Source organism: Amyelois transitella, chromosome 21 (assembly GCF_032362555.1).
Source record: "Amyelois transitella isolate CPQ chromosome 21, ilAmyTran1.1, whole genome shotgun sequence".
NCBI classification, from domain to species: domain Eukaryota; kingdom Metazoa; phylum Arthropoda; class Insecta; order Lepidoptera; family Pyralidae; genus Amyelois; species Amyelois transitella.
Window position 1 is genome coordinate 1395207 of NC_083524.1, and position 15010 is coordinate 1410216.

At 37.9% G+C, this 15010-nt stretch overlaps 1 non-coding gene across 1 annotated transcript; it reads right to left on the minus strand.

Moving 5' to 3' along the window:
• Positions 1-7204: 7204 nt before the first annotated feature.
• Positions 7205-7276, minus strand: Trnae-uuc (transfer RNA glutamic acid (anticodon UUC)). Its single transcript has one exon. It is a non-coding gene; the product is annotated as a tRNA-Glu (tRNA).
• Between the last annotated feature and the right edge of the window lie 7734 nt (positions 7277-15010).

Genomic DNA, 15010 nt, shown 5'->3' on the forward strand with positions numbered 1-15010 from the left:
TCGAGGGGCAATGAGTTCCACAATTTAACAGCATATGTATAAATAAATAAATATATACGGGACAAATTACACAGATTGAGTTAGCCTCGAAGTAAGTTCGAGACTTGTGTTAAGAGATACTAACTAAACTATACTATATTTTATAATAAATACGTATATAGATAAACATCCAAGACCAAGGTCAATCAGAAAAAGTTCCTCATCATGCCCTGGCCGGGATTCGAACCCGGGACCTCCGTTGTCACAGACAAGCGTACTACCGCTGAGCCACAGAGGCTGCCATAATGTATGTTAGTTTTATCTCCGCCGAAAATCAATTCAGAAACAATGATTTCTAATAATACATACGGTATCAGCCGAGCTTAGTAAAGCAATATCGTCAAACCGATCATGACTGGACAGACAGACAGTGATTAATATATGCACCAATAATTCCAGTCTGATGGGAATGCGCTTCTAACCCCGCGTGCAAAAAGAGGGGGTGTTATGTGTCATAATTGGTGGTGACGTGGTTCCCGGCAGTGCCAGTCGTAAAAGGCGACTAAAAGATGAGCTTGGGATTCTATTTTAAGCGGTGGGCTAGCAACCTGTCATTATTTGAATCACAATTCTGTAAATAAATAAATATATACGGGACAAATTACACAGATTGAGTAAGCCACGAAGTAAGTTCGAGAAAACTTCGTTCCTCATCATGCCCTGGCCGGGATTCGAACCAGGGACCTCCGGTGTCACAGACAAGCGTACTAGCGCTGCGCCAGAGGCCGTCATTCACTAAGCCCAACAGCTGATCGTGGTCTATCAGTCTTTTCAAAACTGTTGGCTCTGTCTACAACAACGACTCAATGAAGGTACGTTCGTCAGACTAATAACAGCCAAAACCGGGGCTAGGAGTTAGTTTATTATGAAAAACTACACAATGACGTCATTGTCACGTCATTTCACATGCATTATCTTCATTACTATATCTGTATTATATATGTATATTATAATAGTACATATATAATCACGCGCCGTGTGGTTCCCGGCACCGTACAAAAAAAGAATAGGACGACTCCATCTCTTTCCCATGGATGTCGTAAAAAGCGACTAAGGGATAGGCTTACAAACTTGCGATTCTTTTTTAGGCGATGGTTTAGCAACCTGTAACTGTTTGAATCTCAATTATGAAAAACTACACGATGACGTCATCAAGATGCATCTGGCTGCATACAAGCACAATTAGTAGCAACATTAATCTCTGTCCGAGTGTCTGTCACACTTGCTGCTGATGTTATTACTATAGCATTTCACATGCATTATCATCATCACTATATCTATACATATAAACATATTTAATGACGACCTCTGTGGTGCAGCGGTAGTACGCTTGTCTGTGACAACGGAGGTCCCGGGTTCGAATCCCGGCCAGGGCATGGTGAGACAAAAACTTTTTCTGATTGACCTGGGTCTTGGATGTTTATCTATATTCGTATTTATTATAAAATATAGTATAGTTGAGTCAGTATCTCGTAACACAAGTCTCGAACTTACTTCGAGGGTAACTCAATCGGTGTAATTTGTCCCGTATATATGTATTTATAATCACGTGCCGTGTGGTTCCCGGCACCAATAGGAAAAAGAATAGGACCACTCCATATCTTTCCCACGGATGTTGTTAAAAGCAACTAAGGGATAGGCTTTAAAAATTGGAATTCTTCTTTTAGGCGATGGGCTAGCAACCTGTCACTATTTAAATCGGTATTCTATCATTAACCTAAACAGCTGAACGTGGCCTATCAGTCCTTTCAAGACTGTTGTCTCTGTCTCTACCCCGCAAGAGATATATACGTGATCTATATGTATATGTATGTATGCATGTACATATGTGTGATATTTATAAAAAAGAGGCTATTTAGTAATGGAATCCACAAAGCTTCATTGCCCACATTATTTTGGCAGTTGGCAACATTACCCAACTTTAATTAAACTCTCTACATTGAAATCCTATTAGCAGAACTGTTTCGGACGTACATACGTAAACGCGGATATTATTCACATTATATAAAAACGCCGTGTGGTTCCCGGCACCGGCAATAGAAAAACGAATAGGTCGCTAGCCCGTCTAAAAGAAGAATCCCAAGTTTATTAGCCTATCCCTTAGTCGCCTTTTACGACATCCATTGGAAAGAGATGGAGAGGTTCTATTCTTTTTTGTATTGGTGCCGGGAACTACATATACATATAATCTTTACATATAATAAAACAGTAAAAATATTTTGTCTGTACATTTAGTATTTTCGACTGAAATGGATAGAGGGACACTAAGAATGAATAATAGAAAGCAAAAATATATATTTTTTTTATTTTCTTGTCTGCCTGTCTGTCTGTATGTATGATCACGATTATCTCCGAAAGTACGGAACAGATTTACTTAAAACATAATAAATAGCCGATATAAACCTGCCCGCCGTCTCATATTATTTTAAAATTGCGATGCCCAACACGGTTCATATAGTACCTATTTATAAGCAGTGACTGTTATTCAACTGATGTACTTCATGATATGCAATAAAGATTTGGAATTGTACTGAATACGTCTTCAAAGTAAATTTAAAGTCTACTTTTTTTTTACTAAGTAAACTTTATGAATATAGATACTGAGTCTAAAATCAAAGTTCATTACCTACTGACACAATACATATTTAATTAGTAGAAATACATACATACATATGATCACGTCTATATCCCTAGCGGGGTAGACAGAGCCACCAGTCTTGAAAAGACTGATTGGCCACTTTCAGCTGTTTGGCTTAGTGATAGAATTGAGATTCAAATAGTGACAGGTTGCTAGCCCATCGCCTAAAAGAGGAATCTCAAGTTTATAAGCCTATTACTTAGTCGCCTTTTACGACATCCGTGGGAAAGAGATGGAGTGGTCCTATTCTTTTTTGTAATGGTACCGGGAACCACACGGCACAATTAGTAGAAATATTATAATTAAATCAAATTAAAACCAAAGCTAAAACTACTTAAGTCTACTTGCTTGTCGTACACTTTATACTCGTAATCATTTTGTTCTAAACCCTTTTTGTCTTCCGTATTTTTCCGAGTTCACGGTAGGGTTAGAAGGGATTTCATTAACCCGTCGCGATAACGCCTCTGGCACGGGAGCATTGCTCGGATTTTGTAATTTTTATACTTTTAAACAGATTATATTTCTTTCTCGTTTTGAAATAAATACCCGCCAAATAGTAATATAAATTATATATAGTATATATGTACGTGACATTTCAAATAGATTAATAATGTCGTGTGGTTCCCTGCACCAATATAAAAAAGAATAGAACCACTCCATGCCTTTCCCATGGATGTCGTAAAAGGCGACTAAGGGATAGGCTTATAAACTTGAGATTCTTCTTTAGGCGATGTGTTAGCAACCTGTCACTATTGGAATCTCAATTCTATCATTAAGCCTAACAGCTGACCGTGGCCTTTCAGTCTTTTAAGACAGCTGGTTCTGTCTACCCCGCAAGGGATACAGACGTGACTATATATATGTTTTAATAATTCAGGAGATTATCCGTGAAGAGGTAACAAACATCTCGCTGGATTAGTTGAAGCCCTTGGAGATTTCGACGGCCATGTTTTCAACTATGACTTTATCTTGAGCCTTGGTCCAAAACATAAAAGACTGCCTTTAATAGCAAAAACTTGTAGAAAAATTTTTTGGCAGATACCGAAATTAAAAAGATTCAAAATTCAAAAGTTTCATTCATTATTATGGGACACTTCAACATCACATAATAATTGTCATATCTTTTGGTTTCACAACATTGGTTGACGTCAAATAAATTACTTTCAACTAAGTTTACTGTCGCTTCCAAAGCGTCAGTGCAGAAGAAGCGGTAACAAACTGCACTGCAACATTTTTCAACATGGTCAACTTCACAACTAATCAAACTTAGAATAGAAATGTGGACGAGATAATACATTAAATTAACTTTATGCAGGTATGTAACATATTTTTATCATTGACCAAAAATTTTATGTATACTTGTTTACAATATCTTAGATTAAAAAATATTTATATTGTAAAAGTTTTAATTTTTTTAAGAGCTTATTAGCTAAAGCCACGCGACCCAGCAAGTAGGCGCCAAAGAAGACTAAAGGAAAAGGTCCAAGGCGCGTGCGCGCGCTTTTAAAGCGTCCCCGGGCGACAAAGTAAGACGCAGAAGATCGCAAAGGCACTGTATATAATTTTGAATACAAAATCAAATAAAATTGAGATAGATAGTGCCGTGTGGTTCCCGGCACCAACACAAAAAAGAATAGGACCACTCCGTCTCTTTCCCATGGATGTCGTAAAAGGCGACTAAGGGATAGGCCTATAAAGTGGGGCTTCTTCATTTAGGCGATTGGCTAGCAACTTGTCACTATTTGAATCTCAATTCTATCATTAAGCCAAATAGCTGAACGTAGCTTTCAGTCTTTTCAAGACTCTTGTCTCTGTCTACCCCACAAGGGATACAGACGTGACCATCCTACTACTATTATAAAGGCGAAAGTTTGTATGGATGTTTGTTACTCTTTCACGCAAAAACTACTGAACCGATTACCATGAAATTTGGTATGTAGGTAGCTGAAGACCCAGAATAACACATAGGCTACTTTTTATCCCAAAGTTCCCGCGGGATTGATAGGGTTTCCATACGGACGAAGTCGCGGGCGGCCTCTAGTATTTAATAATTCTCTTTCCCATGGATTTCGCAAAAGACGACTTAGGGTTAGGCTTACAAACTTGGAATTCTGTTTTTGTCACTATTTGAATGTCAATTCTATCATTAAGCCAAATAGCTGAACGTAGCTATCAGTCTTTTCAAGACTGTTGTCTCTGTCTACCCCACAAGGGATACAGACGTGACCATATGTATATATTAAGATAGATTAACGCTAGTTTCTCAGAATTCGTCCCAAACGTCCTAAGGGAGCGAGATTCCAACCGGCGCGTCTGATAATTCAGCGGTATCGCACTGCGACGATACGAATTAGTTGAATTGGCTCAATTGGCCATAGTTCGAGAAGCTATCGGTTGGTAAAGCTTGCTTTTGCTAGAATTTCAAGTGCAATTTATTTATGTCTCTCCCATGACAAAGCGCATTTAATAATAAATAGAAATAAATAGATATACGGGACAAATTACACAGATTGAGTTAGCCTCGAAGTAAGTTCGAGACTTGTGTTACGAGATACTAACTCAACGATACTATATATATTTTTATAATAAATACTTATATAGATAAACATCCAAGACCCAGGCCAATCAGAAAAAGTTCTTTTCTCATCATGCCCTGGCCGGGATTCGAACCCGGGACCTCCGGTGACACAGACAAGCGTACTACCGCTGCGCCACAGAGGCCGTCAAGAAGAGCATTAGAATAGAATAGAATATATTTATTTTCAAAATTGGATACAAGGTATCACTTATTGGCGTCACATCACTTAAATCTAATTATAACTACTACCGCTTCTAAAGCGCATGTGTGGAAGAAACGGCGGAACAAACTACACTGCAGCATTTTCATCGGACGTCAATATACAAATATACATCTCTTGAATCTAAATCATGGACGTATGCACATTGTCTACATTAATTAAAAAAAAACACGAATGAATGTGTGAAAAAGATGGAGTGGTCCTGTGGTTTTCTAATGGTGCCAAAAACCACACGGCACCTTATATCCGCCGCATAAAATCCATTTAATAAATTAGTTAAATTTTTTTTTTTTCTTAAGTGCTAAATATACAGAACTCATCTAAATAGAAAGTCACGCTTAATTAATCCCTGTTTTATTTATTTTTTTATGGGAAATTAATCCAATTAAGTCGAGTCACAACGAGTTGGCGCGAATCGTTGTTGTTATAATTAATATCCATTAAACTTTTGTTTCATGCGCCGTCATCCCATCCTCAAATTAGAATATCCTCAATTAAGTAGGCCTATACGGCGAGACATTTGCATATTTTGGCCGTAATTTGTCGTAAAGTCATAGATACATTCCATCCTATTTAAAAATAACTAGCTATTATCCGTAGCTTCGCCCGTGAATTTAGCGTTGGCTCTGTTTACCCCGCAAAGGATATAGACGTGATTATATGTATGTATGTATTTATTTCAATAGAGGGCAATACTGCGCCTTTGAAAAATGTGAAAGGCTTTGGCCCTATGAAGGGGTAAGATTCTTAGCACACGGTCATAAAAAGCGAACTATCTTGTGATATTTTTACGAATATAATGAAGTTTTTACGTGCTCGTAAAAATGCCCTACATCATAAACCTGTGGACTGATAGTAGGTATTGGGTTTTGGTTAGCCCGAAAATATGAAAAGGAGAATTATTTTTTCATGAATAAAATAGAAAAGTGCCTTGTGGCTCCCGGCACCAATACAAAATAATAGGACCGCTCCATCTCTTTCCCATGGATGTCGTAAAAGGCGACTAAGGGATAGGCTTACAAACATAGCTTAGGCGACGGGCTAGCAACCTGTCACTATTTGAATCTCAATTCTATCGTTAAGCCAAATAGCTGAACGTGGCCATTCAGTCTTTTCAAGACTGTTGGCTCTGTCTACCCCGCAAGGGATATAGACCTGACCATATGTATGTATGTATAAATGGAAAAGTTGAGAAGGGAAGACTCAAATTTAATAACAGGCATAATTTTAAGGTAGTGTTACATTCTTTCTTACTCAGAAAGCAAATGGTGAAATGATTCTTCATTTCTTACGTACATACATATAATATATATCTCTTGCGGGGTAGGCAGAGCCAACAGTCTTGAAAAGACTGATTAGAAACGTTCAGCTTACTGATAGAATTGAGATTCATATAAAGTGACATGTTGCTAGCTTATCGCCTAAAAGAAGAACTCCCAGTTTATAAGCCTATCCCTTTGTCGCCTTTTACGACGTCCATGGGGAAAGAGATGGAGTGGTCCTATTCTTTTTTGGGAACCATTATTTTAACTGTGCATACATTTTATTGTAACGTGTTTCAAAAAGGCTCTGTCATCCTCGTAATTGACAACAGTGAAAAAGATGATCGACTATGCTTCGATCAACTATTTATAGTACGTCAATGTGACTATGTAAATAAATATATATTTGGCGAATTAAATATATGTGCTAATAAAAAATACTACACAAAAAAAATATTTAAAAAAGTTTCCCGTACCGGGAATCGAACCCGAGCCTCCTGGGTGAAAGCCAGGTATCCTAGCCACTAGACCATACGGGAGTTGATAGTTCATGTTGAAATATTTTATATCATTTAAATTATTGTTTGTCACAAAAATGTGTAATCAGGTGAATACACCTGATATCAATAGATAAACTGTATTGTGATGAGACAAAGATGTATGTATATTGGGCTTTTGTCCTAGTGAAAATGAATAATTTGATTATTTATTAGCATATAGCATTATACCGCGGCTTTGCATATTTTATCAATTATTATCATTTTTTTTTAATTTTACTTTACGTCATGTTTTGATTTTTGTTATACGTACTTATTTGTAAACTATACACCTATATTTATTATTTATAAAGAGAAAAGTTTTGTAGTTTTGTTTGCAATGAATCACCTACAGAACAAATTGACCGATTTTGATGCATGTGAGGCGTACACAAAAAAAAAAGAATTTACATTGTACTTAATTTTTTTACCCTAACTTATATAATTTTGTTTCTTGTGATTATCAGTCTCGATGTTTTTTGTGTACATAAATTAGTCAATAAATAAATAAATAATAAAAAACTCTTCGCTACACGTATTTCCAATTCTTCCCAAAATGACTCGGTCATATCAAAGATCCGTAGTCCAAGCCGTCATTAGAATATGTTTACTTAGGACTGAACTGATCACAGGCCGATTTTATGAAGATTGTGTTTTCTTAAACAACATCACATAATGTTTCCCTGAGTCACTCTATATCGTTTCAGCCGAATGCGGAGAAGATATATGCTCAACGTACATATATACGACTACATCGGTGAAATCTTTGCTTGCGCGATTTAGACTCTTCGCTGATATTGGTTAATACATACATACATAAAATCACGCCTCTTTCACGGAGGGGTAGGCAGAGACTACCTCTTTCCACTTGCCACGATCTTTGCACACTTCCTTTGCTTCATCCACAATCATAATTCTCTTCATGCAAGCTCAGCGGAGAAGATGTATACTCAACGTATATAGGACTACATCGGTGAAATCTTTGCTTGCGCGATTTAGACTCTTCGCTGTTATTGGTTGATAGAGTTGCGTAATTGGCTGTTGTGACTTGTGGCGTAGAGATGTCGCCTCAGTGCTTATTCACTTTGTCTCTTCCTCCTGGCTTTAGTCCCGGTTGCATCCTCATCACTCTGGAGAGGAGCCCGGGGTATGCCTTTGACTATGGTTCCTGGATAGGCTGTGTCAGGTTTTTACACGAAGCGACTCCCATCTGACCTCCGCAACCTTGTATGTAAACCTAACCCGTATCGGATCGATCATGGTTACACATCCAGTTGCCTGAATGTGCAGGTTTCCTCACGATAACTTCTCTCACCGTAAGAGCATCGGTTAGTATGCAAACTAATGTACATAACTTCTAAAATAGTCATTGGTACATGGCCGAGGTTGTATTTGAACCTGTGCCTTTCTGCGCATCACGCATTTAACCGGGCACTTTATCAATTCGACCACCGTCGCTCATTTGACTAACTATATCACTATCACTAAATACTATCCTTCTATTTTCTCTGTCTATATGTAACCGCAAATCTCGGAAAGTTGCAAACGGATATTGCCCCTTTACATACATACATACATATGGTCATGTCTATATCCCTTGTGAGGTAGACAGAGCCAACAGTCTTGAAAAGACTGATGCTCAGCTATTTGGTTTGATGATAGAATTGAGATTCAAATAGTGACAGGTTGCTAGCCCATCACCTAAAAAAAGAATCCCAAGTCAATCATTGTCCCTTTTTAGTGTTATTCCAAGGCTTTTCTTATGAAAGGTTTACATCTATAAATGCTACCCGTGCGAAGTCGGAGCGCGTTGCTAGTGTAACAATAAATCCCCGTTCCACTTTCGATAAAACAAGCCGCCATTTTTAATGGAGCTGAGATGAGCTAAACAAAGCGTAGGGAATCTCGGTCGATCGCCACACAGCGATTATTCCTAATTCATCGGACAAAAGCCTCGGTTCAATGAAGAATCCAAATATCTTTGAACCACTGGTTGGATAAGGCGCGTCGTCCATTGAATATTAAACTTTGTAAATAAAAATGTGCCGTGTGGTTCCCGGCACTAATACAAAAAAGAATAGGAACACTCCATCTCTTTCCCATGGATGTCGTAAAAGGCGTCTAAGGGATAGGCTTACGAACTTGAGATTCTTTTTTTTGGGCGATGGGCTAGCAATCTGTCTCAATTCTAACATCAAGCCAAGAAGCTGAACGTGGCCTATCAGTCTTTTCAAGACTATTGGCTCTGTCTTCCCCGCAAGGGATATAGACGTGATTATATGTATGTATATATGTAAATAAAAATATTAATAAACAGACACGATTTTAAGAACTACAGTTCTTTTTATAATAGGATTACATGGTAACACTGTTATAGGACGTCAACATTGTTTATAATTTAATCTAGATTTTATGTAGATGAAGCATCGAAACAAACGTGTAGTTTGTTTGACTTTTAGACTGACAGGCCACGTTCAGCTGTTAAGCTTTATGATAAAATTGAGATTCAAATTGTGACAGGCTGCTAGCCCATTCTTACAGTCAACCGAAATATGAAGGAAAATCCATAATCAAAAAGGTAGCGCGTACATAGAAAGCATTGAGTATGCGTTTTAATAATCAATTATGTATTGATTCATAGGTTTAAATTTTGATTTGACACATATGTAGCGGGAGCGATGATTCGGCTCGACCGCCACCAAAGGAAAGATCTTCCGCCAGGCTAGGTGTTATGCCCGGGGAACCGCGCGACAGACGATGTTGCGTCGGAGGTCGTAGATATATATGCTCAAATCCGTGAAACCTTTGCTTGCGCGATTTAGACTTTTCGCTGTTTTTTGACTGATAGCGTCGCGTCATTTTATTTTTGTGAAATGCGGCGTATAGATGTCGCCACACGTCCAATGTGCGACAGTCTTAACACCTCTCGTACTTTAATGCTGATCATTTGGTGAATCGCCTTCATTTCCGCATTTAGAAGACACCATCCCGGCTCTCCCAGATGATGGAACTTTAGATTTTTATCTCCGTGATTAGTTGCATCAAATTTATCTAAGAATTCGACTTTGGAACGCGGCTTCACTCATTCGGGAATTTCCTGACATAGACTATAAATACATGAAAGTAACGAATGTATGTGACATACATGTCAACGTCTATCTTCATCATGATGATGTATTTCTAGTTCAGAATGATCATGACTTAAAAATAAATAAGATTTCAAATTAAAGGAAATTTATTCGTCATTCACCATTTTGTTAAAATCTAATATGGTACCGTATACTTATTTATTTTAAAAAATATTATAAATAAATAATAAAAAACTTAAATATTATGTTGTCACAATGTGACTATTACATTTCTAAACCAAACTAATAATAAATCTACCAAATTATGATAAAGTGAACTTCCTAAACTACAAAATAAAAAAAATATCATTTAAATTTGGAATGTTTTATCCTGAAGACCTCTAGTTTTTTTTTTGTTTTGCCATCATGACCTGATTGGGATTTGAACCCGAACATTGTCCCCTTGTAACTCAGAGACAAGCGCACTACTACATATGGTGTCAAACAATAAACAAAACACACTCTATACCGCCTTTTACCGTCCGTAAATTCCATACCCCTATCTATACACAGACATATATCCTGCTAGACCCCGCGTTGCACAAAATCGCTTCTATTATCGATTCATATAATTTAAAGAGTATTCCATTTATTTAGGGACTTGAGAATTAATATACTGTGTTAGTTGTTTGTTTGTAATATCTGTATTGCACAAAAATTTATACAGTTATAATATATAGTGCATAGTTATAAAAGAAATAAATCACTTGCAATGGCGGACTTATCCCATGTAGAGATCCCAGGAATGTGTACAATTAAGATATCTCAAAAAAATTTGGCCGGAATAATTAACTTCATTTCGAATTTCGTAAATCAATTTCCATCCAGGAAAAAGCGTGATTATATGTGTGTACCTACATATGTTGAGTTAATTAAATTTGTTTGGAGTTGTCAAAGTCAATTATGGAATATTGTTGGGACCTCTCATTACTAACCCATCTAATTTAACGTAAGAAAAAGAAGACCTCTTTTCTTTTTACTATTGGCTCCGTTTACCCCGTAAGGTTTAAAGACGTTATGGGTGTGTGTTATAACGTCTTATTTTACATGAAGTAAAACACTCATTTATACATACATACATGCATACATAAAATCACGCTTCTTTCCCGGAGGGGTAGGCAGAGACTACCTCTTTCCACTTGCCACGATCTCTGCATTCTTCCTTCGCTTCATCCACATTCATAACTCTCTTCATGCAAGCTCGGCGGTTTCGGGTACTTTTGACCTGACCCTTTACCAGGATTTATATTTCATTTATATTTCAATGAAATACATTCTGGTCATATCTATCTAGATTTACATCTGTGCCCGTATACCATTTCGCATCCTACACCCAGTACATGATCATAGTCGGTCCAGGGTCTGAGTTAAAACCTGCAATGTGAGTAGCTATCCCGTCGCTCGTGGCTAAGCTTTGAATACGGGATTCAGTTCGACTAAATTCATTTTGCCCATTGCGTGTGGTACAAGCTATAAAAATCTATACTTAAATTATAAAGCTGAAGAGTTTGTTCGTTTGTTTGTTGGAAGGCGCTAATCTCAGGAATTACTGGTTCGAATTGAAAAAACTTTTTTGCGTTGGATAGACCATTTATCGAGGCTTTAGTCTTTATAACACCACGCTGCTACTATTAGGAGCGAAGAAATAATGGAAAATGTGAAAAACGGGATAAATTATTCATCCTTGAGGGCTTCAATGATGCCCAAAATAATTATTCCCAGCGGACGAAGTCGCGGGCACAGTTAGTAAAGTATAAAAAGTAAAACCAGACTACTCAAACACTTTCCAAAAAGTACGAAAGATAAAATTATTATTTTTTAAGTTCTTTACTTTAATCTCCCTAGAGGGCGCTGTAATCAAATAAATGTGATGTCATGTAGCCTATAATTAGTTTAACATTTATTCATGTTTTTTAATGTAGACAATGTGCATTCGTCCACGATTTAGATTAAAGAGATCTATATTTGTAAATTGACGTCCGGTGAAAATGCTGCAGTGTAGTTTGTTCAGTCGTTTCTTCTACACATGGGCTTTGGAAGCTGCAGTAGTTATGATTAGATTTAAGTGATGTGACGTCAATAAGTGATACCTTGTATCCAATTTTGAAAATTATTCTATTCTATAACTAGCGGAAGATTAAGAGCTTCTAACGACATGTCATTTATCAAATTATTATAACTGATTTAGATGTTATATTATTGTTCTATATTTCCTTTTCCCTTCTGGCTTAGGTCCCGGTTGCATCCTCATCATTCTGGAGAGGAGCCCGGGGTATGCCTTAGACCAAGAAACCTGGATTGGGTTAGTCAGGTTTAACACGAAGCGACTCCCATCTGACCTCCCCAATTTTTGTAGGTAAATCTGACCTGTATTCGATCGCTCATGGTTACACATCCAGTTTTCTGAATGTGCCGTTTCGTTATGATGTTTCCCTCAGCGTTAGAGCATTGGTTAGTATTGAAACTAATGTACATAACTCCGAAAATAGTCATTGGTACATGGCCGAGGTGAGATTTGAACCTGTGTCTTTCTGCGCATCGAATTTTAACCGGGCTCTTTACCGGTTCGACCACTCTCCTCCTTGTTTATTTATGAAGTCTTTAGAGACGGCCTCTGTGGCGCAGCGGTAATACGCTTGACTGTGTCACCGGAGGTCCCGAGTTCGAATCCCGGCCTGGGCATGATGAGAAAATAACATTTTCTGATTGTCCTGGGTCTTGGATGTTTATTTATATAAGTATTTATTATAAAATATAGTATCGTTGAGTTAGCATCTCATAACACAAGTCTCGAACTTACTTCGAGGCTAACTCAATCTGTGTAATTTGTCCCGTATATATTTATATTTATTTATTTAAATACCTTTGCTTGGCTTAAATCGCTTCCGCTTATGCCTCGCGCCTGTATCACTTATTTGAGAGATTTGTTCCACAGCGTCACCAAAACTGCACGTAATGTAATGGGGACGTGTGACCGTGGTCAGCACGGACAGTGTTGCCAACTCATAGATTTTAGCGCTAAATCTATTACGCTTTATTGCCATAAATACGATGTTCAGGTTCAATACTAAATCATAGGTAAAAATTGATACGCGTTAGGACATAAACTGCACAAATTGCTGAATGCAAACTGCAAACAGTTTTGCAATCTGGCGCATTTTGTAATGATTAAATTATGAAAGATTTAATTAAAAATTTGTGAATAATTCATAATTTTTTAAGCAGTTTTGAGGATTAAACCCTGTTGTTTCAAGTTTATTTTTACTGAAATAAATACTTTCGATTTTTATCTTGAACAAGTTATGATTGTCATGTTATAAGACGCTGCATCATGTAATAAATTTTGTAGCGACGTGGCGCTTTTTCTGGTTCTATTTAGCGCGTTATTAACAGAGACAGCTGGCAACGTTCGAATTGTACGTTAAATAATCGTCGTTTCCAGCAAGCTTAATTAGCGATGGACCAACTGTTCTAATTTTAAATTCACTAGAATTTGGTAATCTGTACATATTTTAGACAAATATGTGACATTGTTATAATCTGAAATTTAGAATAGGACCACTACATCACATTCCCAAGGATGTCGTAACAGGCGACTCTCTCTCTCTCTTTCTCTCTCTCATCTCTGCGTGTTCCCGGTTGCACCCTCCACAGAAGTGTTTCGGGGCCCGGGGTCCGCCTTCCGACGTTTCTCTCTTCACTTGCTCCGGATTTCGGCGTCCTCGGATTTCAGTCCATTGGCTCGCATATCATCTTTTGTAACGTCCAGCCATGATAAAAGGCGATTAAAGGAATATAAATATTATCTCTATAGAAGTAAATATGTTACAGGATCTGACGCCTATAGGAAGAAGGGACTAGGCGAAGGGAAACCTTGGGAGAAAGTTCGTTTACTTACCTAAATATAATCACGTCTGTATCCCTTACGGGGTAGACAGAGCCAACAGTCTCGGAAAAACTGAAAGGCCACGTTCAGCTGCATGGCTTAGCGATGGAATTGAGATTCAAAGAGTGATAGGTTACTAGCCCATCGCGAAAAAGAAGAATCCCACGTTTATTAACCTATTCCTTAGTCGACCACATCCATTGGAAAAATGGAGTGGTCCTATTCTTAAGAGCCGGGAACCGCACGGCACAAAAAGCTATTTTCAATACATTTAAGCCAGTTCATACGAAATAAAGCGAACCCCTCCCTGATTGTAACAGTAATACATTTGGTACTTGTTTCATTGTAAATTATGATGTGTCAGCCAAATGAAGCGATTAGGCGCAGGGGATTCAGCGGACAGTGTGGTGGATTGCGACCAAAACGTCTTGATACTTTGGACTATTTTACCGAGCGAGCCGAGCGAGTGAGAGTCCTTTTTAGATGGCGCTAAACTAAGACCAATCCAAGGTCCGAATAGTACCGTAGTCGTGTGTCGTTTACGCTTCCTGATAAACGTACAATAGTTTCATTGCTAACCTGGGCACCTTACTAGAACGGTTAGGATGTAACCGAGACAAACATGGCGGCGGCATGGCATGACACGCGCGACGCCGTTTTTAACGCGCGAAAACTATCGCTGTTTCGCTTTTCATCATGATGTAAAACGGAAAAGCGATAGTT